The sequence below is a fragment of the Anomaloglossus baeobatrachus genome, chromosome 5, assembly GCF_048569485.1.
Source record: "Anomaloglossus baeobatrachus isolate aAnoBae1 chromosome 5, aAnoBae1.hap1, whole genome shotgun sequence".
Taxonomy (NCBI): Eukaryota; Metazoa; Chordata; class Amphibia; order Anura; family Aromobatidae; genus Anomaloglossus; species Anomaloglossus baeobatrachus.
This window is the reverse complement of record NC_134357.1, coordinates 161,865,005-161,888,119: the sequence shown is the minus strand read 5'-3', so window position 1 is coordinate 161,888,119 and position 23,115 is coordinate 161,865,005.

The window sequence follows — 23,115 nt, the reverse complement described above, 5'->3', positions numbered from 1 at the left end:
TTGCACTGCAGTGTAAATGCATGCATCCTGTGTTCGATGAAGATTGTGCATGAGACGTGCGCACATTGCTTTTATGAACGCAGCGATTTGGGTGCTAAAATTTTGACCCAAATCCGTGCGTTCATAAAAGCAGCATGTCAATTATTTGTGCGTTCTGGATGCAGCTCCCACTCTGTCCATGGTGGGGGCAGCATCCCGAGCACAAGAAATTGGCTTTTTTTTAACAAAAATACTGCATTCATTATGCAGTGTTTCTGCAGCGATTTGATGCGCACATGTGCTGTCAAATCGCTGCAGAAGAATCAGCAGTTACGTGCGCATGAGCCCTAAAAATGTACTATAGCCACTTGCCATTATCCAAGCAATCTATTCAACCCACAGCCTAGTGTGCACATATTGTAAATGAGTGACTGCCTCCATACTCCGCCGTACCAGTGATGTCAGCACAGCTATTCCCAGAGGGCTGATTGGCTGCAGCTCAAAAAGATTCTATCAGATTGGTTGTCCGCTTTAAGAAAATAGCAAATGATGCAACCGCCTCTGATTGACTGCAGGGTCACATGATATAATGTCAAGTCACCTACCAGGAAAACAGAATGGTGCTGCTGCAGTAGGAAAGTATTACTTTTTTTTTTTTTATTTCTACAGGGCCCTAAATTGCTTAACTAGGTGTTGTCCAGTAATGGACTCCCCCTTTAAAGCATAATTTTGTTTTGGACACTGTCCACTAAATAAAATGTTTGAACGCACAGTTCCTTTTAATAAACTCATTAAATATCTAAAGTTATAGTGAGTGCACACATCTTGCATAAATGTTCTTTTCTGCTGATGGAAACTACAAAGCAGAACTTTTCTTTAACTCCAACATCCCCACATAAAATGAGCCATGTGGAGGCTGATCGGTTGCAATTAGCAAAATTATTTCTTAGAACAAGTTTTAAATCAGAGATGGGTTTTTTTTTCAGCCTTTCCCTCTCCACAACATACTATTAAATCAAGAAAGATATCCTCATTAACAACTCACAATTTATGTAATAGTATGCTATATTATACAGCCTAAATTCTGTTCGAATGTCTAGGATGGAAAAGAACTCCAATCCCAGGCATTGATCGCCCCTGACACCATGATCAATCGCATTTACCAATTCTCATGGAAAAAGGAAACATTTCTTTAAAGGGTTGTTCAATGTCCCAAATAGTGATGAGCGAGTGGAATCGTTACTATTCGCTACTCGCATGAACTGTACGGTATTCGGGTTACTTGTTAAACTGCAAATTTTTGCATACTCGCGTCACTATAATTGTATGTCCCGCCTAGCAGGTTTGGAGCCTGATTTGCAGCCACTAAACATGCTGGGCTTCTTAACCGATCTCAGTAATGCCTCAGATATCTTGGTTGGGGCATTACTGTGATTGGCTGGCCGCGCAGTGTCCTAGGGCTATAAAAGCCTTCCGCCGCCATTTTTGCGCACATTGCATTGTATCAGTATAGAGACAGAGCGAGCAGCTGCTAGGGAGAGTGATAGGCCTCTTAATAACACAAAAAGCCCTTTTCAGGACTACCTGCAGTGTATAGGTTGGTATAGTGTAGAGAGGGACAGGTTGTCGAGCAGGAACAGAGTTTAAAGGAGCATATCACTACTTCCATAGCACCGTCCAGAATACAACAGCTCTTTTAAGAGTTGAAACTACTGAATAAGGTAACAACAGGGAGGGAGAGATTGTGGATTAGATAGGGAATCAGAACCTGTTTCCACAATATTTAGGGGTTCATAGCCTGACTTGTGCTATCCATCCACATCAGCCACATTAATACATTGCTAGTGGCCTTTGCAACTACAAAGCAGTACTCTAGCATTTTGTGCTGCCTGATACACTAAACGCAGTGGTCCTGTTTTCACAGTATTTAGGGGTTCACAGCTTGACTTGTGCTGTCCGTCCGCATCAGTCACAATAATACGTTGCAAGTGGCCTTTGCAAATACAAAGCTGTACTCTAGGATTTTGTGCTGCCTGATGCACTAAACGCACTGGTCCTGTTTCCACACTATTTAGGGGTTCATAGCCTGACTTGTGCTGTCCGTCCACATCAGCCACATTAATATGTTGCTCGTGGCCTTTGCAAATGCACAGCAGAAATCTACCATTTTGTGCTGCCTGATACACTAAACGCACTGGTATTGTTTCCACTATATTTAGGGGTTTACAGCCTGGCTTGTGCCATCCACAACATCCACATTAATACGTTGCTAGTGGGCTTACCAAATACAAAGCAGTTCTACTAGCATTTTGTGCTGCCTGACACACTAAACGCACCTCTCCTTATACGACTTGGAAGTGCTGACCTGCCTGCATGCTAGTGTGATGTCAGAGCATGTTTTCAGCTCGGCCAGAGGTTTCACAGTAACATACTTTTGAGAGAGACTGCTCTTAGTTATATATTTGGGCCTCCCTCATTGAGACTCAGATAGTGGAATACATATTCCATAGCAGTTTACCTTGTGCCCATTGTAGCATTGGGCTTTATCCTCTTCCTCCTCCATGTCATTCTGCAGCCCTGAAATCAAGTTTTAAGAAGGCCATCAGTTGTCCATCAATAGTAATTGTAAATTGCTATCGAATATGTATCCCCTATCTCAGTCACAATGTGGGACAACCCGTGGCAAGGGCCTATAATGACAAATATTAGTTTTTGTAGGACTACTGTCCTGGTTTGTCTAGTGCACAATGTGCATTGTTTACAAAAATTAGCCCTATGGCCTGAGCCATTGTTGTCACAGGGAGTCACCATTAAAAGGGCCTCCAGTGACAAATAGTAGTTAGGCTGGAGTATGAGTACTGTCCCTGTTTTCCTGCTTCTGCACAATGTGCATACTATTTACAAAAATTACCCCTATGGGCTGAGTCATGGTTGACGCAAGAAGGAAATGGCTTTATATAGGAAGGGGTGGACAATAACAGCAGTAGTCAAAATCAACATTTTGGGGGAATTTAGTTTGGCTTGCTCTCATCTGGAGGCATTACAAACTGTGTAGAAATCCAGTGTTTGTTGAATTTAATCAGAGTAAGTCTGTCTGCATTTTCTCTGGAGAGGCGTGTGCGCCTATCAGTGATGATTGCCCCAGCAGAATTGAAAACACCGCCAGGTGGTCACACAGAATAGGCCACCGCAAAACACCTTCCCACACAGGGTCATACCAGCCAACAAAACCCTAGTCACCCCCCCCCAAGGGTAGGAAAGGCACACCAGTGGGCGGGACCAGGCGGATGGAGAACGCCCACCTAGGGGTCTGGAGAACCCGGGGCGGGAAAGGCAGTAGTTGGAAGTTGGAGTTCAAGTAGAAAGGAGTCAGACTAGTGGAGTGGAGGAGTTGAGAGGAGAAAGTAAAGTGCTGAGTCAGAAAGAAAAGGCTTCGAGGTTGGAGCCCCTGGGTACTGGCTAGGTGGTAGACGGTGGTCCGTGTCTGTTAGGAGACGGGAAGACGGCTTCTGGAGATCCGAGGTGGACTGGGGCAGGGCTGGAGCCCGCCGGTACCGACACCGGAGAACCGACCCGGAAGCACAGGGGGGGTACTTGGACCCTGAAGCCAGGACCGCAAACAATGGCCTAGCTAATTAACCAATTGAGGGCAGGATTATAGGTCCTGTCCCAACCAAAGTCCCAAAAGCAGACAACAGCCCACCGCGGGGGATAGGGCATCCGCCAGGGCCCAGTAGATCCCAAGGGCCAGCGTCAGCGGGCACGGCTCCCAACCAAAGTACCGGGAGCGTACTCCCATGTTTCACACCGGGATGTCCACCACACCAAAAACACAGTGCAGAGGAAAGTGACACAGACCATTACCCTGGGTGTGGGACCACCATACACCCGGCCACGGCAGCCGGCCACCAGCACCTTGGTTTACCATTGGACTTGTGTGATTCATTCAATCATAAGTGAACTAACATCCCCTGGTCTGACCGGGCGCGCCGGCCCCTGCAATCACCACCCTCAGCACAGAGACACTGGGCCCCGGGGAATCCATCCTTACCCACTTAGGGGTTAACATCCAGCTGCCATCCCATCGCCCCTGGGTGCCCCACAACAGCAGCGGTGGTGCCACACTTCACCACACACCATGGGTGGCGTCACAGACTGATTACGGCAAATCCCGTACAAATATGTCCCCTTTTATTTGAAGTGTCCGCGCGACCCCTGGATCCGGTAGAATCCCTCGAGCCACACTGCGGATCCGGATCCGGCAGCCCGGCTGCCAGGTAGGCCAGTAACTCCAAGGCATATAAGGAGAGGTCAGGCCAAGTGTTCAGCTTGGACACCCAATAATTAAAAGGAAATTGAAGCGTCAGAAAGGATGACAAATCTCCGGGCCCGGATGGCATACACCCCAGAGTACTACAGGAATTGAGTTCTGTGATAGATACACCATTATTTTTAATCTTCTCAGATTCCTTAATAACAGGGTCGGTACCGCAGGACTGGCGCATAGCAAATGTGGTGCCAATATTCAAAAAGGGGACAAAAACTGAGCCGGGAAATTATAGGCCGGTAAGTTTAACCTCTACGGTTGGTAAAATCCTTGAGGGTTTCTTGAGAGATGCTATGCTGGAGTATCTCAAGAAAAATAACTTTATGACAGAGTATCAACATGGGTTTATGAGGGATCGATCCTGTCAAACTAATTTGATCAGCTTCTATGAAGAGGTAAGTTCAAGCCTGGACCAGGGAAATGCAGTGGATGTTGTGTATATGGACTTTTCAAAAGCTTTTGATACGGTGCCACACAAAAGGTTGGTACATAAAATGAGAATAATGGGGATAGGGGAAAATATGTGTAACTGGGTTAAAAACTGGCTCAGTGATAGGAAACAAAGGGTGGTTATTAATGGTACGTACTCGGACTGGGTCTCAGTTCATAGTGGGGTACCACAGGGGTCAGTATTGGGCCCGCTTCTTTTCAACATATTTATAAATGACCTTGTTGGGGGCATGCGGAGTAGAATTTCAATATTTGCAGATGATACTAAACTCTGCAGGGTAATCAATACAGAGGAGGATAATTTTATATTACAGGGAGATTTATGTAAATTGGAGGATTGGGCTGAGAAGTGGCAACTGAAGTTTAATGTAGATAAATGTAAGGTCATGCACTTGGGTAGAGGAAATAACATTTATGATTATGTACTTAATTGTAGAACACTGGGTAAAACAGACACAGAAAAAGACTTGGGTGTATGGGTGGATGGTAAACTTAACTTTAGTGGACAGTGTCAGGCAGCTGCTGCCAGGGCTAATAAAATAATGGGATGTATTAAAAGAGGTATAAGTGTTCATGAAAAAAATATACTTCTACCTCTGTACAAGTCACTAGTGCGACCGCACTTAGAATACTGTGTACAATTCTGGTCACCGATATATAAGAAGGACATAGCTGAACTGGAGAGGGTGCAGAGAAGAGCCACCAAGATTATTAGAGGAATGGGTGGGCTGCAATACCGACAGGTTATTAAACTTGGGGTTATTTAGTTTGGAAAAACGAAGGCTTAGGGGGGATCTAATCACAATGTATAAATATATGAGGGGACAGTACAGAGACCTTTCCAAAGATCTTTTTACACCTAGGCCTGCGACTGGAACACGGGGGCATCCGCTACGTCTTGAGGAAAGAAGGTTTAATCATAATCACAGACAAGGATTCTTTACTGTACGAGCAGTGAGACTATGGAACTCTCTGCCGCATGATGTTGTAATGAGTGATTCACTACTAACATTTAAGCAGAGCCTGGATGCCTTTCTTGAAAAATTTATTATTACCAGTTATGTATATTAGATTTTATGACAGGGTGTTGATCCAGGGAACTAGTCTGATTGCCGGATGTGGAGTAAGGAAGGAAATTTTTTCCCCATTGGAACTTGTTTGCCACATTGGGGTTTTTTTTGCCTTCCTCTGGATCAACATGTTAGGCTACGGGTTGAACTAGATGGACTTAGAGTCTCCCTTCAACCTTAAAAACTATGATACTATGAAACTATGATTAGAAAAAAAACAAGGAGAAAATTGTGGAAAAAATACCCTGACTATAAATAAATAAATTGCAAGTGCTTAATAAACAGGGTACTTAGTATATACATTTTTGCAAAAAGGTAAGAAGCTGTCTCACCTCGTCACGGTGTACCCATCTGAGACAGTCCCTAACCTACTAAAGTTAAAAACATATTCTGTACCTGACTTGTGTCATGTCAAAACTTCAATATGGATGGTAAAGTGGTTAGCTGGGTCCCAGATTAAATACACAGCAAAAAGTGAGAAGCAGGTAATTGTTCAGCCTCAGTATCAGGAGGGCTGCACCCCCAACTTGCATTAAAGCAAGATAACAGACAAAAAACACCAAAAAACTGAGCTGTGACAATTGTTCAATAAACATGCAACATTACAAGCATGTGAATTGCAGCCTCAAGACTAAAAAAAAACCAAGGAGAAAATTGTGGAAAAAATACCCTGACTATAAATAAATAAATTGCAAGTGCTTAATAAACAGGGTACTTAGTATATACATTTTTGCAAAAAGGTAAGAAGCTGTCTCACCTCGTCACGGTGTACCCATCTGAGACAGTCCCCAACCTACTAAAGTTAAAAACATATTCTGTACCTGACTTGTGTCATGTCAAAACTTCAATATGGATGGTAAAGTGCTTCTCATTTTTTGCTGTGTATTTAATCTGGGACCCAGCTAACCACTTTACCATCCATATTGAAGTTTTGACATGACACAAGTCAGGTACAGAATATGTTTTTAACTTTAGTAGGTTAGGGACTGTCTCAGATGGGTACACCGTGACGAGGTGAGACAGCTTCTTACCTTTTTGCAAAAATGTATATACTAAGTACCCTGTTTATTAAGCACTTGCAATTTATTTATTTATAGTCAGGGTATTTTTTCCACAATTTTCTCCTTGGTTTTTTTCTAGTCTTGAGGCTGCAATTCACATGCTTGTAATGTTGCATGTTTATTGAACAATTGTCACAGCTCAGTTTTTTGGTGATTTTTGTCTGTTATCTTGCTTTAATGCAAGTTGGGGGTGCAGCCCTCCTGATACTGAGGTTGAACAATTACCTGCTTCTCACTTTTTGCTGTGTATTTAATCTGGGACCCAGCTAACCACTTTACCATCCATATAGAAAAGCCCGGACCCCTGCCCTGAAGGGGCTCAAGGGAGGGCAACATGACTGAGGAGGGATGCTAGGCCGGAGGGTTAGCAAGGGGTTAAGGTGTAGGGCATTTTTGTGCGGGAAAAGTGGGAGGTGGAGTTATAAGGACAGTGGGGCCATGTAATTGGTCAGCGTGTTGTCAGTGGTAAGTGAGTATATATAGGGCAAGATATGTGGTGGGAGGTCATTCACTACCTGGAAGACGTCCGGAATTGTCGAGGTGTCCAGGACGGTCCGAAGAGGAGGTCCCTGTCCCGAAGGAAGTCGACTGTGGCGGAGAGACGTGGGAGCGCTGGCTCCGGGTGCGGCAGCAGTGGTGGACAGTGGACGATCGGATGGAGGTGGCCGAGCTCCTGGTGCCTCCGGGAGGGGGACAAGGCCCTCGCAGGAGCTGGATCCGGATGGGCCCCAGGACCCCTCCGGCGCTGGCAGCGGCATCCTAGGACGTCGGTGGAAGGAAAGAGGATTGCAGCGGCGGCGGGGCGGTGAGTGACGTCATCGGCCTCCTATTCTGTGGTGTTGCGGCGCGGGGTCAGCGTTGTGAAGGGGCGGCGCGACCACGTGACCCGGGGCGCGGTCACGTGGTCCGGCGTCGCGGTCACATGGCCCCGGCGTCCTGACGTCACGGTCACATGGCCCTATGGTGCGGTCATGTGACCGGGCGCCGAAACCGGAAGTGCGGCCTGCACAACAGTGCAGGGCCTGAATGGGATCCCGGGTAGTGGCGGACAGTCTCGGAAGGGTGAGAGCGGCGCGGCCATGTGACCAGGGGCGCGGGCGCATGGCCGGCGTCACGAGCACGTGATCGTCCTGCAGTAACCGGGAGGAGCGGCCTGCGTGTCCATGCAGGGCCTGGGCAACGGATGGCATCGCAGCAGTCGACCGGCACTACGGTGGGGGGTGAGTGACATCTACGCCCCTTCTCCTTCATCCAGTGCGGCGCGGGGGTCAGCGTAACAACGTGGGCGGTGCGGCCCTGTGGCCTGAGGCGCGGTTATGGGGTCCGGCATTGCTATTACGCGCCCCCGGCGTCACGGTCACCTGTCCCAGCGGTGCGGTCAGGTGAGCGGCTACATCTGCCAGACAGTGCGGCCTGCGCAGGCGCAGGGCCAGGCGACGTGAATCATCCCTGCCTCGGTTGGATAGCGGCGCGTGGGGTTGGCGTGACGACATAGGTGGTGCGGCCGCGTGACCCGCGGCGCGGTCACGGGGTCTGGCACTGCGTTCACCTGCCTTCGGCGCCATGTGCTGATTCCTGTGTGCGGCGGTGCGACTGGAGTGCAACCCCCCCCCTCCCCCCCAGTGGTGGCTCCGAGTCAGTGATCATCGCGGGCAGCGTCCCAGGCTGACCGGTGGGCCTGGGGTGACTACTCTATGGCCCAGGAGGACTGCAGCCTGGGTCGTTCCACATAGAAGATGGCAGTGCTCGTCGCGGAGGACACGTGGCGGCTGTTCCGTGGGACACCGCGGAGTCAGCCTAGTAAGATAAAGGTTTCACTTACACCTCATATAATGCTTTGGTTATAGGGGTTGGTAGGGTTGTTATTATGTATGGCTTTTGGGTGGGTTAGGGTGGTGGTGTTTTGTCAGGGGGTATGGGACCGGCGTCTGGTTGGACAGGAGGGTGGTGGCCCTGTAGCGGCATTTTGGGTGGCTGGCGGGGAGTCCAGACAGGATTGCAGGTACTATTGTTTTGCGCGATATGCGTTTCATGGGTGTTTAGTTTTTCATGCGGGTGCGTATGTTTATGTTTATAAAGGGGACGAGTTGTTTTGGTCAGCTTCGTGTTGCTCAGGCTCTTGAGAGGACTATGTATGCTTGGTGGTGGTGGTAACGGTACTTCGTGAGTCGATCAGGTAGACGTCGGCGGTGGTGCAGAGCCTGAGGCGAGGTGAGGGACATTGGCGGAGAGGCGGAGGCTAGCCGTGAACCCCGAGTTTTGTGTTTTGTTTTGGTGGTCCTGGGGGTTTCCACGGCTTCCTCGGATTGGTTAAGGTTTTTCGATGGTAGTTCAGTGGCATGATGATCCGTTTTGTGGGTGTATTGGGTCAGCTTAAGCGTGATTGTTGCTGTCGTTTCATGAGGGTGAGAATGTTATACCTATGTCCACGGCAGGAGCTTCCATAAAGGGGGCTGCATGAGTAATGGGTGTTTCCTGGGGAGTTTTAGGTCCGCTTGGCAGGTACGGCGTGGTTGTTGAGGTCAGACGAGGTCGAGCTTGTTTGGACAGCAGGTTTGTGGTATCCTTCCTTTACGGCAGTGAGAGGATACCTCCTTTTGAGCATTGGATGAGGCAGTTTACCTGGATTTAGGGTCCGGGCTGCTTTTCTTAAGAGGGACGTTGTTAGTGTTTTCAAGGTGGTACGGTAGTTCCTTTGTTGGAGATTGAGGGCATTCTTTCCGTAGCTGGAGATTACAGTTTCATGGCAATCTGTCGGGTGCGCATGTGCAGCCTGTGGGGCTGGCCACTTTGTATTAGCTCCATTGTGGGGGTGATTTTATTGGTTGGCTGGTTGTGGCCGTTTGGGTGGCCGTTTGTGGTACTATTAGGAGGCGGTCAGCAGTTCGGTAACTGGAGTGGTCTCGTGCTTAGTTTCCAGTACCTGGGCCAGTGAAGGGTGCTAGAGGTTTTATTGATGTTCAGGGTGTTTGGTGGCCCAGGTGTGGGTGTTTTGAAAGTCCGACGGCCCTGAATCATCTGGGGGGCCCGATGTCTGGGTACGGTTACAGGTAAATATTAGATTTCAGCATTCTATTAAACGGGTGCTTTAGTGGGTGCGTTAGTGGTCCAGTTGGTCTCTCGGTATTGGTTGATCGATCTGGGGCCATATGTTGCTTGTGGCACTTGCTAAATCAAGCTGTTGGATGCGCAGCACTTGGGGGGGTTTACTAGAGGCTGCGGGGTAGTACCTACACAAGGGTATTTCCAATGGTTTGCACGCGGGGGACGGGTATGTTCCCTCCACGGCATTTAGTATGGTTGCAGTCAGTGCAATTGGAGGGCTGTATTGGGTGGTATTCGTTCCTGGCAGTGGGTCTTGGGCCCTGCAGGAGGTTAGCATAAAGTGGAGGCGGTTCTGCAGTCATGGCAGACAGGGTCTTTGGGGGGGGGGCAGCTTGTCCTGCTTCCCAAGAGGTTATATTGGCCTTGTTTATATCGGCAGGTTTGGTTAGCTGGGTATCCTCTTTTGGCCTCCAGGATGGCCGAGGCGCGTGGCGGTTGAGGAATGGGGAGACAGTTTGGGATACGCGGCCCTTTGTTGACAATTGGAACCGGGGGGCCGCTGCTGTTGGTGTATGGTCGTTGCCTAACTGGCCAATGCGGATTTTAAGGCAGGTTCCATTTGTTGGGACTGTTATTTAGAGTGTGCGGGGTGTCCAGTTGTACGTGTTTTGGCCTTACATGATGGTGGCCCTAGTGGCACCATAGAGCCTTGAGGGCCAACCGTTACCACGTATTTGCTTGTCCTGCATGGGATTGTGAGAACATAACTGTTCACTGCGCAGCCTGGGAGAGGCACAGTTGGCAGTCACGTGTGAGCAGCTAACAGGCGGCGGGTGATAGGCCATGGCACTGGACTTTCGGCATTGCGCGCTGCAAGTCTGCTGGCTGAGCGGGGCGCAGGCATCCGGTTATTGATGGGGGGGGGCCGGGCCCCGTTTGGGGCGTCGGAGGAGCTATTTTGTCAAGGGGGGACTGCTTGATATTGTATATGGTCAAGGCAGCATCGGTGGTGGCCCCTCCTCCATCCAGTAGTGGACCTCCAAGATTGGGGAAGTGGCCTTAGGCTGATCTGGGGGTTATAACAGGGTATGCAACATTTTAGGTTCATAGGGTCTTATGTTGCTGGTAGCGTTTTCATGCTGAGGGGTGGACATGTAGTGGCCACTGGGCACCTGATTGGTGTGCTGTTTTGAAAGAAAACCGGAGAAACGTGGCGTCTGAGTTTTCCTGGACTTCGGGTCGTGTGGGAGTCGCTGTTCTCTCATTTTGTGAGTAGTGTTGAGTCTGCAGTTCAGCGGGGATTGGGCATGGAGTACAGTAAGTCTTGGCAAGAATGTGGCAACAGCAGTGTTGTGATTTTGCGTTCAAAGTGCCCGGGGACACCAACCATTAACTCTGGTCATGTGCCCCTTTTTACTGGGCATTGAGCAATAAGTCGTGGTCAGAAGGGTGTATTCTGACTTAGGTGTTGGGAATGCCTCTGGTGGCGGGAGTATCGTGATACATTGGTATATAGTTAAGGTCTTTCAGGCCGGCGATCGGCTTGACGGTCTTTGGGTCAGTGTTGCTGTGATTTCGGGGCGGATTGGTTCTGGCTATTAGGCTAGGTAAAAATTTCAGGATTGGTGCTATCACACACGGTTCACGGGAACTACAGCGTTTTGGTACTGCGCGTGGGTGGAGGAGAGTTGGTCGCTGGGGCATCCGGGGTGCTTGATCCGTGACATCGGGCCTGACTGCCTTGGGCCATTTCTTCTGCCCGGGGGCGTGCTCGTGTTGTTGTTCAGTGGGGCGTGACCGCCTAGTGAGTCTGTTCCTGGGTAGGTTTTCAGGAATCTGTTCGAGGTTGGGGAAATAGTGGAGGTTCTTTTGTTACACCAGTGATGGTTGACTTTGCTTAATTATCAGTTGATGTGTAATTTTCGGGGGCGCCTGCAATGTTGCTGTCTCAACGAGCCAGAGTTTGCCCCCCCCCTATGCCATTGAGACGGGGGCGGCGGCTTAGGTGGCTCGTTGGGGACTGGTCGCGCAGGCGGTGCATAGGATCGGATAGCGTGGTTGGCTAGTTGCTGGTCTTAGGGCGGCTGCCCTTGTTGTACTGGTACACCAATAATGGTTGGCTTTGTTTAATTATCAGTGGATGTGTAAATTTCAGCGGCGCCTGCAGTGTGGCTGTCTCAACGAGGCCAAGCTTGCCCCCTATTCCGTGGAGATGGGGGCGGCGGCTCTGGTGGCTCGTTGGGGACTGGTCGCGCAGGCGGTAAATAGGATCGGACGATGTGGTCGGCTAGTTGCAGGTCTTGGGTCGGCTGACCTTGTTGTATTGGTGGTTTGGTGCAGGTTGGCATCGTAAGGTCTATTGGGGGGTCGTTTTGCTCGATTGACATTGGTCCCGCAGTATTGGTTGCTCGACCCGAGGAGTCGGCTCGGGTCGGGTTTTGGTGGTGGGGCTCGCACGTACAAGGTGTCATACGTGCTCGCTGTGGCGGAAAGGAAGGGGGTATTTGAAGTCGGTGGATTGCACAAAGAGCGGGGGGGAACCCAGTGCAGGAGCGGGTTACCCCTGGTGGTGCAATGGTATAGTTGGTGGGTCCCTGCTGTGCTCGGTCACAGCGGGACATGTTAACGTGGGACCCTGCTGTGCTGGGTCACAGCAGGGCATGTTAATGTGCTGGGTGTCCTCGAGCCGGTGTGGTGCGGCTGAGGGCACATGGTGGAGCAACACTCGGCTGGGTGTCCTCGAGCCGGTGTGGTGCGGCTGAGGGCACATGGTGGAGCTGGTGTTGCAATCATGTACAACGGGACTCTTCACTTACCCCCCCTCCTTTGTTTGTGGTATATTTATGAATAAAATGTTATTGATTATTTTGGTGATAATAAACGAGGCTGCTGTGGCCTTTTACATCCAACGTCACGCAGTCTGTGTCTTATTTTGGTTGAGAAGCGGTAAAAAGGTGGATAGCTGGTTTGGGTCAGTACGGTAAGATAGGGCCAACAGTCAGACTTTCCTAAGTCATGAAGTTTTGACATGACACAAGTCAGGTACAGAATATGTTTTTAACTTTAGTAGGTTAGGGACTGTCTCAGATGGGTACACCGTGACGAGGTGAGACAGCTTCTTACCTTTTTGCAAAAATGTATATACTAAGTACCCTGTTTATTAAGCACTTGCAATTTATTTATTTATAGTCAGGGTATTTTTTCCACAATTTTCTCCTTGATTTTTTTCTAGTCTTGAGGCTGTAATTCACATGCTTGTAATGTTGCATGTTTATTGAACAATTGTCACAGCTCAGTTTTTTGGTGTTTTTTGTCTGTTATCTTGCTTTAATGCAAGTTGGGGGTGCAGCCCTCCTGATACTGAGGCTGAACAATTACCTGCTTCTCACTTTTTGCTGTGTATTTAATCTGGGACCCAGCTAACCACTTTACCATCCATATTGAAGTTTTGACATGACACAAGTCAGGTACAGAATATGTTTTTAACTTTAGTAGGTTAGGGACTGTCTCAGATGGGTACACCGTGACGAGGTGAGACAGCTTCTTACCTTTTTGCAAAAATGTATATACTAAGTACCCTGTTTATTAAGCACTTGCAATTTATTTATTTATAGTCAGGGTATTTTTTCCACAATTTTCTCCTTGGTTTTTTTCTAGTCTTGAGGCTGCAATTCACATGCTTGTAATGTTGCATGTTTATTGAACAATTGTCACAGCTCAGTTTTTTGGTGTTTTTTGTCTGTTATCTTGCTTTAATGCAAGTTGGGGGTGCAGCCCTCCTGATACTGAGGCTGAACAATTACCTGCTTCTCACTTTTTGCTGTGTATTTAATCTGGGACCCAGCTAACCACTTTACCATCCATATTGAAGTTTTGACATGACACAAGTCAGGTACAGAATATGTTTTTAACTTTAGTAGGTTAGGGACTGTCTCAGATGGGTACACCGTGACGAGGTGAGACAGCTTCTTACCTTTTTGCAAAAATGTATATACTAAGTACCCTGTTTATTAAGCACTTGCAATTTATTTATTTATAGTCAGGGTATTTTCTCCACAATTTTCTCCTTGGTTTTTTTCTAGTCTTGAGGCTGCAATTCACATGCTTGTAATGTTGCATGTTTATTGAACAATTGTCACAGCTCAGATTTTTGGTGTTTTTTGTCTGTTATCTTGCTTTAATGTAAGTTGGGGGTGCAGCCCTCCTGATACTGAGGCTGAACAATTACCTGCTTCTCACTTTTTGCTGTGTATTTAATCTGGGACCCAGCTAACCACTTTACCATCCATATTGAAGTTTTGACATGACACAAGTCAGGTACAGAATATGTTTTTAACTTTAGTAGGTTAGGGACTGTCTCAGATGGGTACACCGTGACGAGGTGAGACAGCTTCTTACCTTTTTGCAAAAATGTATATACTAAGTACCCTGTTTATTAAGCACTTGCAATTTATTTATTTATAGTCAGGGTATTTTTTCCACAATTTTCTCCTTGGTTTTTTTCTAGTCTTGAGGCTGCAATTCACATGCTTGTAATGTTGAATGTTTATTGAACAATTGTCACAGCTCAGTTTTTTGGTGTTTTTTGTCTGTTATCTTGCTTTAATGCAAGTTGGGGGTGCAGCCCTCCTGATACTGAGGCTGAACAATTACCTGCTTCTCACTTTTTGCTGTGTATTTAATCTGGGACCCAGCTAACCACTTTACCATCCATATTGAAGTTTTGACATGACACAAGTCAGGTACAGAATATGTGTTTAACTTTAGTAGGTTAGGGACTGTCTCAGATGGGTACACCGTGACGAGGTGAGACAGCTTCTTACCTTTTTGCAAAAATGTATATACTAAGTACCCTGTTTATTAAGCACTTGCAATTTATTTATTTATAGTCAGGGTATTTTTTCCACAATTTTCTCCTTGTTTTTTTTCTAGTCTTTTGGCTGCAATTCACATGCTTGTAATGTTGCATGTTTATTGAACAATTGTCACAGCTCAGTTTTTTGGTGTTTTTTGTCTGTTATCTTGCTTTAATGCAAGTTGGGGGTGCAGCCCTCCTGATACTGAGGCTGAACAATTACCTGCTTCTCACTTTTTGCTGTGTATTTAATCTGGGACCCAGCTAACCACTTTACCATCCATATTGAAGTTTTGACATGACACAAGTCAGGTACAGAATATGTTTTTAACTTTAGTAGGTTAGGGACTGTCTCAGATGGGTACACCGTGACGAGGTGAGACAGCTTCTTACCTTTTTGCAAAAATGTATATACTAAGTACCCTGTTTATTAAGCACTTGCAATTTATTTATTTATAGTCAGGGTATTTTTTCCACAATTTTCTCCTTGGTTTTTTTCTAGTCTTGAGGCTGCAATTCACATGCTTGTAATGTTGCATGTTTATTGAACAATTGTCACAGCTCAGTTTTTTGGTGTTTTTTGTCTGTTATCTTGCTTTAATGCAAGTTGGGGGTGCAGCCCTCCTGATACTGAGGCTGAACAATTACCTGCTTCTCACTTTTTGCTGTGTATTTAATCTGGGACCCAGCTAACCACTTTACCATCCATATTGAAGTTTTGACATGACACAAGTCAGGTACAGAATATGTTTTTAACTTTAGTAGGTTAGGGACTGTCTCAGATGGGTACACCGTGACGAGGTGAGACAGCTTCTTACCTTTTTGCAAAAATGTATATACTAAGTACCCTGTTTATTAAGCACTTGCAATTTATTTGTTTATAGTCAGGGTATTTTTTCCACAATTTTCTCCTTGGTTTTTTTCTAGTCTTGAGGCTGCAATTCACATGCTTGTAATGTTGCATGTTTATTGAACAATTGTCACAGCTCAGTTTTTTGGTGTTTTTTGTCTGCTATCTTGCTTTAATGCAAGTTGGGGGTGCAGCCCTCCTGATACTGAGGCTGAACAATTACCTGCTTCTCACTTTTTGCTGTGTATTTAATCTGGGACCCAGCTAACCACTTTACCATCCATATTGAAGTTTTGACATGACACAAGTCAGGTACAGAATATGTTTTTAACTTTAGTAGGTTAGGGACTGTCTCAGATGGGTACACCGTGACGAGGTGAGACAGCTTCTTACCTTTTTGCAAAAATGTATATACTAAGTACCCTGTTTATTAAGCACTTGCAATTTATTTATTTATAGTCAGGGTATTTTTTCCACAATTTTCTCCTTGGTTTTTTTCTAGTCTTGAGGCTGCAATTCACATGCTTGTAATGTTGCATGTTTATTGAACAATTGTCACAGCTCAGTTTTTTGGTGTTTTTTGTCTGCTATCTTGCTTTAATGCAAGTTGGGGGTGCAGCCCTCCTGATACTGAGGCTGAACAATTACCTGCTTCTCACTTTTTGCTGTGTATTTAATCTGGGACCCAGCTAACCACTTTACCATCCATATTGAAGTTTTGACATGACACAAGTCAGGTACAGAATATGTTTTTAACTTTAGTAGGTTAGGGACTGTCTCAGATGGGTACACCGTGACGAGGTGAGACAGCTTCTTACCTTTTTGCAAAAATGTATATACTAAGTACCCTGTTTATTAAGCACTTGCAATTTATTTATTTATAGTCAGGGTATTTTTTCCACAATTTTCTCCTTGGTTTTTTTCTAGTCTTGAGGCTGCAATTCACATGCTTGTAATGTTGCATGTTTATTGAACAATATTCACAGCTCAGTTTTTTGGTGTTTTTTGTCTGTTATCTTGCTTTAGTGCAAGTTGGAGGTGCAGCCCTCCTGATACTGAGGCTGAACAATTACCTGCTTCTCACTTTTTGCTGTGTATTTAATCTGGGACCCAGCTAACCACTTTACCATCCATATTGAAGTTTTGACATGACACAAGTCAGGTACAGAATATGTTTTTAACTTTAGTAGGTTAGGGACTGTCTCAGATGGGTACACCGTGACGAGGTGAGACAGCTTCTTACCTTTTTGCAAAAATGTATATACTAAGTACCCTGTTTATTAAGCACTTGCAATTTATTTATTTATAGTCAGGGTATTTTTTCCACAATTTTCTCCTTGGTTTTTTTCTAGTCTTGAGGCTGCAATTCACATGTTTGTAATGTTGCATGTTTATTGAACAATTGTCACAGCTCAGTTTTTTGTTGTTTTTTGTCTGTTATCTTGCTTTAATGCAAGTTGGGGGTGCAGCACTCCTGATACTGAGGCTGAACAATTACCTGCTTCTCACTTTTTGCTGTGTATTTAATCTGGGACCCAGCTAACCACTTTACCATCCATATTGAAGTTTTGACATGACACAAGTCAGGTACAGAATATGTTTTTAACTTTAGTAGGTTAGGGACTGTCTCAGATGGGTACACCGTGACGAGGTGAGACAGCTTCTTACCTTTTTGCAAAAATGTATATACTAAGTACCCTGTTTATTAAGCACTTGCAATTTATTTGTTTATAGTCAGGGTATTTTTTCCACAATTTTCTCCTTGGTTTTTTTCTAGTCTTGAGGCTGCAATTCACATGCTTGTAATGTTGCATGTTTATTGAACAATTGTCACAGCTCAGTTTTTTGGTGTTTTTTGTCTGCTATCTTGCTTTAATGCAAGTTGGGGGTGCAGCCCTCCTGATACTGAGGCTGAACAATTACCTGCTTCTCACTTTTTGCTGTGTATTTAATCTGGGACCCAGCTAACCACTTTACCATCCATATTGAAGTTTTGACATGACACAAGTCAGGTACAGAATATGTTTTTAACTTTAGTAGGTTAGGGACTGTCTCAGATGGGTACACCGTGACGAGGTGAGACAGCTTCTTACCTTTTTGCAAAAATGTATATACTAAGTACCCTGTTTATTAAGCACTTGCAATTTATTTATTTATAGTCAGGGTATTTTTTCCACAATTTTCTCCTTGGTTTTTTTCTAGTCTTGAGGCTGCAATTCACATGCTTGTAATGTTGCATGATCATTGAACAATTGTCACAGCTCAGATTTTTGGTGTTTTTTGTCTGTTATCTTTCTTTAATGCAAGTTGGGGGTGCAGCCCTCCTGATACTGAGGCTGAACAATTACCTGCTTCTCACTTTTTGCTGTGTATTTAATCTGGGACCCAGCTAACCACTTTACCATCCATATTGAAGTTTTGACATGACACAAGTCAGGTACAGAATATGTTTTTAACTTTAGTAGGTTAGGGACTGTCTCAGATGGGTACACCGTGACGAGGTGAGACAGCTTCTTACCTTTTTGCAAAAATGTATATACTAAGTACCCTGTTTATTAAGCACTTGCAATTTATTTATTTATAGTCAGGGTATTTTTTCCACAATTTTCTCCTTGGTTTTTTTCTAGTCTTGAGGCTGCAATTCACATGCTTGTAATGTTGCATGTTTATTGAACAATTGTCACAGCTCAGTTTTTTGGTGTTTTTTGTCTGTTATCTTGCTTTAATGCAAGTTGGGGGTGCAGCCCTCCTGATACTGAGGCTGAACAATTACCTGCTTCTCACTTTTTGCTGTGTATTTAATCTGGGACCCAGCTAACCACTTTACCATCCATATTGAAGTTTTGACATGACACAAGTCAGGTACAGAATATGTTTTTAACTTTAGTAGGTTAGGGACTGTCTCAGATGGGTACACTGTGACGAGGTGAGACAGCTTCTTACCTTTTTGCAAAAATGTATATACTAAGTACCCTGTTTATTAAGCACTTGCAATTTATTTATTTATAGTCAGGGTATTTTTTCCACAATTTTCTCCTTGGTTTTTTTCTAGTCTTGAGGCTGCAATTCACATGCTTGTAATGTTGCATGTTTATTGAACAATTGTCACAGCTCAGTTTTTTGGTGTTTTTTGTCTGTTATCTTGCTTTAATGCAAGTTGGGGGTGCAGCCCTCCTGATACTGAGGCTGAACAATTACCTGCTTCTCACTTTTTGCTGTGTATTTAATCTGGGACCCAGCTAATCACTTTACCATCCATATTGAAGTTTTGACATGACACAAGTCAGGTACAGAATATGTTTTTAACTTTAGTAGGTTAGGGACTGTCTCAGATGGGTACACCGTGACGAGGTGAGACAGCTTCTTACCTTTTTGCAAAAATGTATATACTAAGTACCCTGTTTATTAAGCACTTGCAATTTATTTATTTATAGTCAGGGTATTTTTTCCACAATTTTCTCCTTGGTTTTTTTCTAGTCTTGAGGCTGCAATTCACATGCTTGTAATGTTGCATGTTTATTGAACAATTGTCACAGCTCAGTTTTTTGGTGTTTTTTGTCTGTTATCTTGCTTTAATGCAAGTTGGGGGTGCAGCCCTCCTGATACTGAGGCTGAACAATTACCTGCTTCTCACCTTTTGCTGTGTATTTAATCTGGGACCCAGCTAACCACTTTACCATCCATATTGAAGTTTTGACATGACACAAGTCAGGTACAGAATATGTTTTTAACTTTAGTAGGTTAGGGACTGTCTCAGATGGGTACACCGTGACGAGGTGAGACAGCTTCTTACCTTTTTGCAAAAATGTATATACTAAGTACCCTGTTTATTAAGCACTTGCAATTTATTTATTTATAGTCAGGGTATTTTTTCCACAATTTTCTCCTTGGTTTTTTTTTAGTCTTGAGGCTGCAATTCACATGCTTGTAATGTTGCATGTTTATTGAACAATTGTCACAGCTCAGTTTTTTGGTGTTTTTTGTCTGTTATCTTGCTTTAATGCAAGTTGGGGGTGCAGCCCTCCTGATACTGAGGCTGAACAATTACCTGCTTCTCACTTTTTGCTGTGTATTTAATCTGGGACCCAGCTAACCACTTTACCATCCATATTGAAGTTTTGACATGACACAAGTCAGGTACAGAATATGTTTTTAACTTTAGTAGGTTAGGGACTGTCTCAGATGGGTACACCGTGACGAGGTGAGACAGCTTCTTACCTTTTTGCAAAAATGTATATACTAAGTACCCTGTTTATTAAGCACTTGCAATTTATTTATTTATAGTCAGGGTATTTTTTCCACAATTTTCTCCTTGGTTTTTTTCTAGTCTTGAGGCTGCAATTCACATGCTTGTAATGTTGCATGTTTATTGAACAATTGTCACAGCTCAGTTTTTTGGTGTTTTTTGTCTGTTATCTTGCTTTAATGCAAGTTGGGGGTGCAGCCCTCCTGATACTGAGGCTGAACAATTACCTGCTTCTCACTTTTTGCTGTGTATTTAATCTGGGACCCAGCTAACCACTTTACCATCCATATTGAAGTTTTGACATGACACAAGTCAGGTACAGAAAATGTTTTTAACTTTAGTAGGTTAGGGACTGTCTCAGATGGGTACACCGTGACGAGGTGAGACAGCTTCTTACCTTTTTGCAAAAATGTATATACTAAGTACCCTGTTTATCAAGCACTTGCAATTTATTTATTTATAGTCAGGGTATTTTTTCCACAATTTTCTCCTTGTTTTTTTTCTAGTCTTGAGGCTGCAATTCACATGCTTGTAATGTTGCATGTTTATTGAACAATTGTCACAGCTCAGTTTTTTGGTGTTTTTTGTCTGTTATCTTGCTTTAATGCAAGTTGGGGGTGCAGCCCTCCTGATACTGAGGCTGAACAATTACCTGCTTCTCACTTTTTGCTGTGTATTTAATCTGGGACCCAGCTAACCACTTTACCATCCATATTGAAGTTTTGACATGACACAAGTCAGGTACAGAATATGTTTTTAACTTTAGTAGGTTAGGGACTGTCTCAGATGGGTACACCGTGACGAGGTGAGACAGCTTCTTACCTTTTTGCAAAAATGTATATACTAAGTACCCTGTTTATTAAGCACTTGCAATTTATTTATTTATAGTCAGGGTATTTTTTCCACAATTTTCTCCTTGGTTTTTTTCTAGTCTTGAGGCTGCAATTCACATGCTTGTAATGTTGCATGTTTATTGAACAATTGTCACAGCTCAGTTTTTTGGTGTTTTTTGTCTGTTATCTTGCTTTAATGCAAGTTGGGGGTGCAGCCCTCCTGATACTGAGGCTGAACAATTACCTTCTTCTCACTTTTTGCTGTGTATTTAATCTGGGACCCAGCTAACCACTTTACCATCCATATTGAAGTTTTGACATGACACAAGTCAGGTACAGAATATGTTTTTAACTTTAGTAGGTTAGGGACTGTCTCAGATGGGTACACCGTGACGAGGTGAGACAGCTTCTTACCTTTTTGCAAAAATGTATATACTAAGTACCCTGTTTATTAAGCACTTGCAATTTATTTATTTATAGTCAGGGTATTTTTTCCACAATTTTCTCCTTGGTTTTTTTCTAGTCTTGAGGCTGCAATTCACATGCTTGTAATGTTGCATGTTTATTGAACAATTGTCACAGCTCAGTTTTTTGGTGTTTTTTGTCTGTTATCTTGCTTTAATGCAAGTTGGGGGTGCAGCCCTCCTGATACTGAGGCTGAACAATTACCTGCTTCTCACTTTTTGCTGTGTATTTAATCTGGGACCCAGCTAACCACTTTACCATCCATATTGAAGTTTTGACATGACACAAGTCAGGTACAGAATATGTTTTTAACTTTAGTAGGTTAGGGACTGTCTCAGATGGGTACACCGTGACGAGGTGAGACAGCTTCTTACCTTTTTGCAAAAATGTATATACTAAGTACCCTGTTTATCAAGCACTTGCAATTTATTTATTTATAGTCAGGGTATTTTTTCCACAATTTTCTCCTTGTTTTTTTTCTAGTCTTGAGGCTGCAATTCACATGCTTGTAATGTTGCATGTTTATTGAACAATTGTCACAGCTCAGTTTTTTGGTGTTTTTTGTCTGTTATCTTGCTTTAATGCAAGTTGGGGGTGCAGCCCTCCTGATACTGAGGCTGAACAATTACCTGCTTCTCACTTTTTGCTGTGTATTTAATCTGGGACCCAGCTAACCACTTTACCATCCATATTGAAGTTTTGACATGACACAAGTCAGGTACAGAATATGTTTTTAACTTTAGTAGGTTAGGGACTGTCTCAGATGGGTACACCGTGACGAGGTGAGACAGCTTCTTACCTTTTTGCAAAAATGTATATACTAAGTACCCTGTTTATTAAGCACTTGCAATTTATTTATTTATAGTCAGGGTATTTTTTCCACAATTTTCTCCTTGGTTTTTTTCTAGTCTTGAGGCTGCAATTCACATGCTTGTAATGTTGCATGTTTATTGAACAATTGTCACAGCTCAGTTTTTTGGTGTTTTTTGTCTGTTATCTTGCTTTAATGCAAGTTGGGGGTGCAGCCCTCCTGATACTGAGGCTGAACAATTACCTGCTTCTCACTTTTTGCTGTGTATTTAATCTGGGACCCAGCTAACCACTTTACCATCCATATTGAAGTTTTGACATGACACAAGTCAGGTACAGAATATGTTTTTAACTTTAGTAGGTTAGGGACTGTCTCAGATGGGTACACCGTGACGAGGTGAGACAGCTTCTTACCTTTTTGCAAAAATGTATATACTAAGTACCCTGTTTATTAAGCACTTGCAATTTATTTATTTATAGTCAGGGTATTTTTTCCACAATTTTCTCCTTGGTTTTTTTCTAGTCTTGAGGCTGCAATTCACATGCTTGTAATGTTGCATGTTTATTGAACAATTGTCACAGCTCAGTTTTTTGGTGTTTTTTGTCTGTTATCTTGCTTTAATGCAAGTTGGGGGTGCAGCCCTCCTGATACTGAGGCTGAACAATTACCTGCTTCTCACTTTTTGCTGTGTATTTAATCTGGGACCCAGCTAACCACTTTACCATCCATATTGAAGTTTTGACATGACACAAGTCAGGTACAGAATATGTTTTTAACTTTAGTAGGTTAGGGACTGTCTCAGATGGGTACACCGTGACGAGGTGAGACAGCTTCTTACCTTTTTGCAAAAATGTATATACTAAGTACCCTGTTTATTAAGCACTTGCAATTTATTTATTTATAGTCAGGGTATTTTCTCCACAATTTTCTCCTTGGTTTTTTTCTAGTCTTGAGGCTGCAATTCACATGCTTGTAATGTTGCATGTTTATTGAACAATTGTCACAGCTCAGTTTTTTGGTGTTTTTTGTCTGTTATCTTGCTTTAATGTAAGTTGGGGGTGCTGCCCTCCTGATACTGAGGCTGAACAATTACCTGCTTCTCACTTTTTGCTGTGTATTTAAT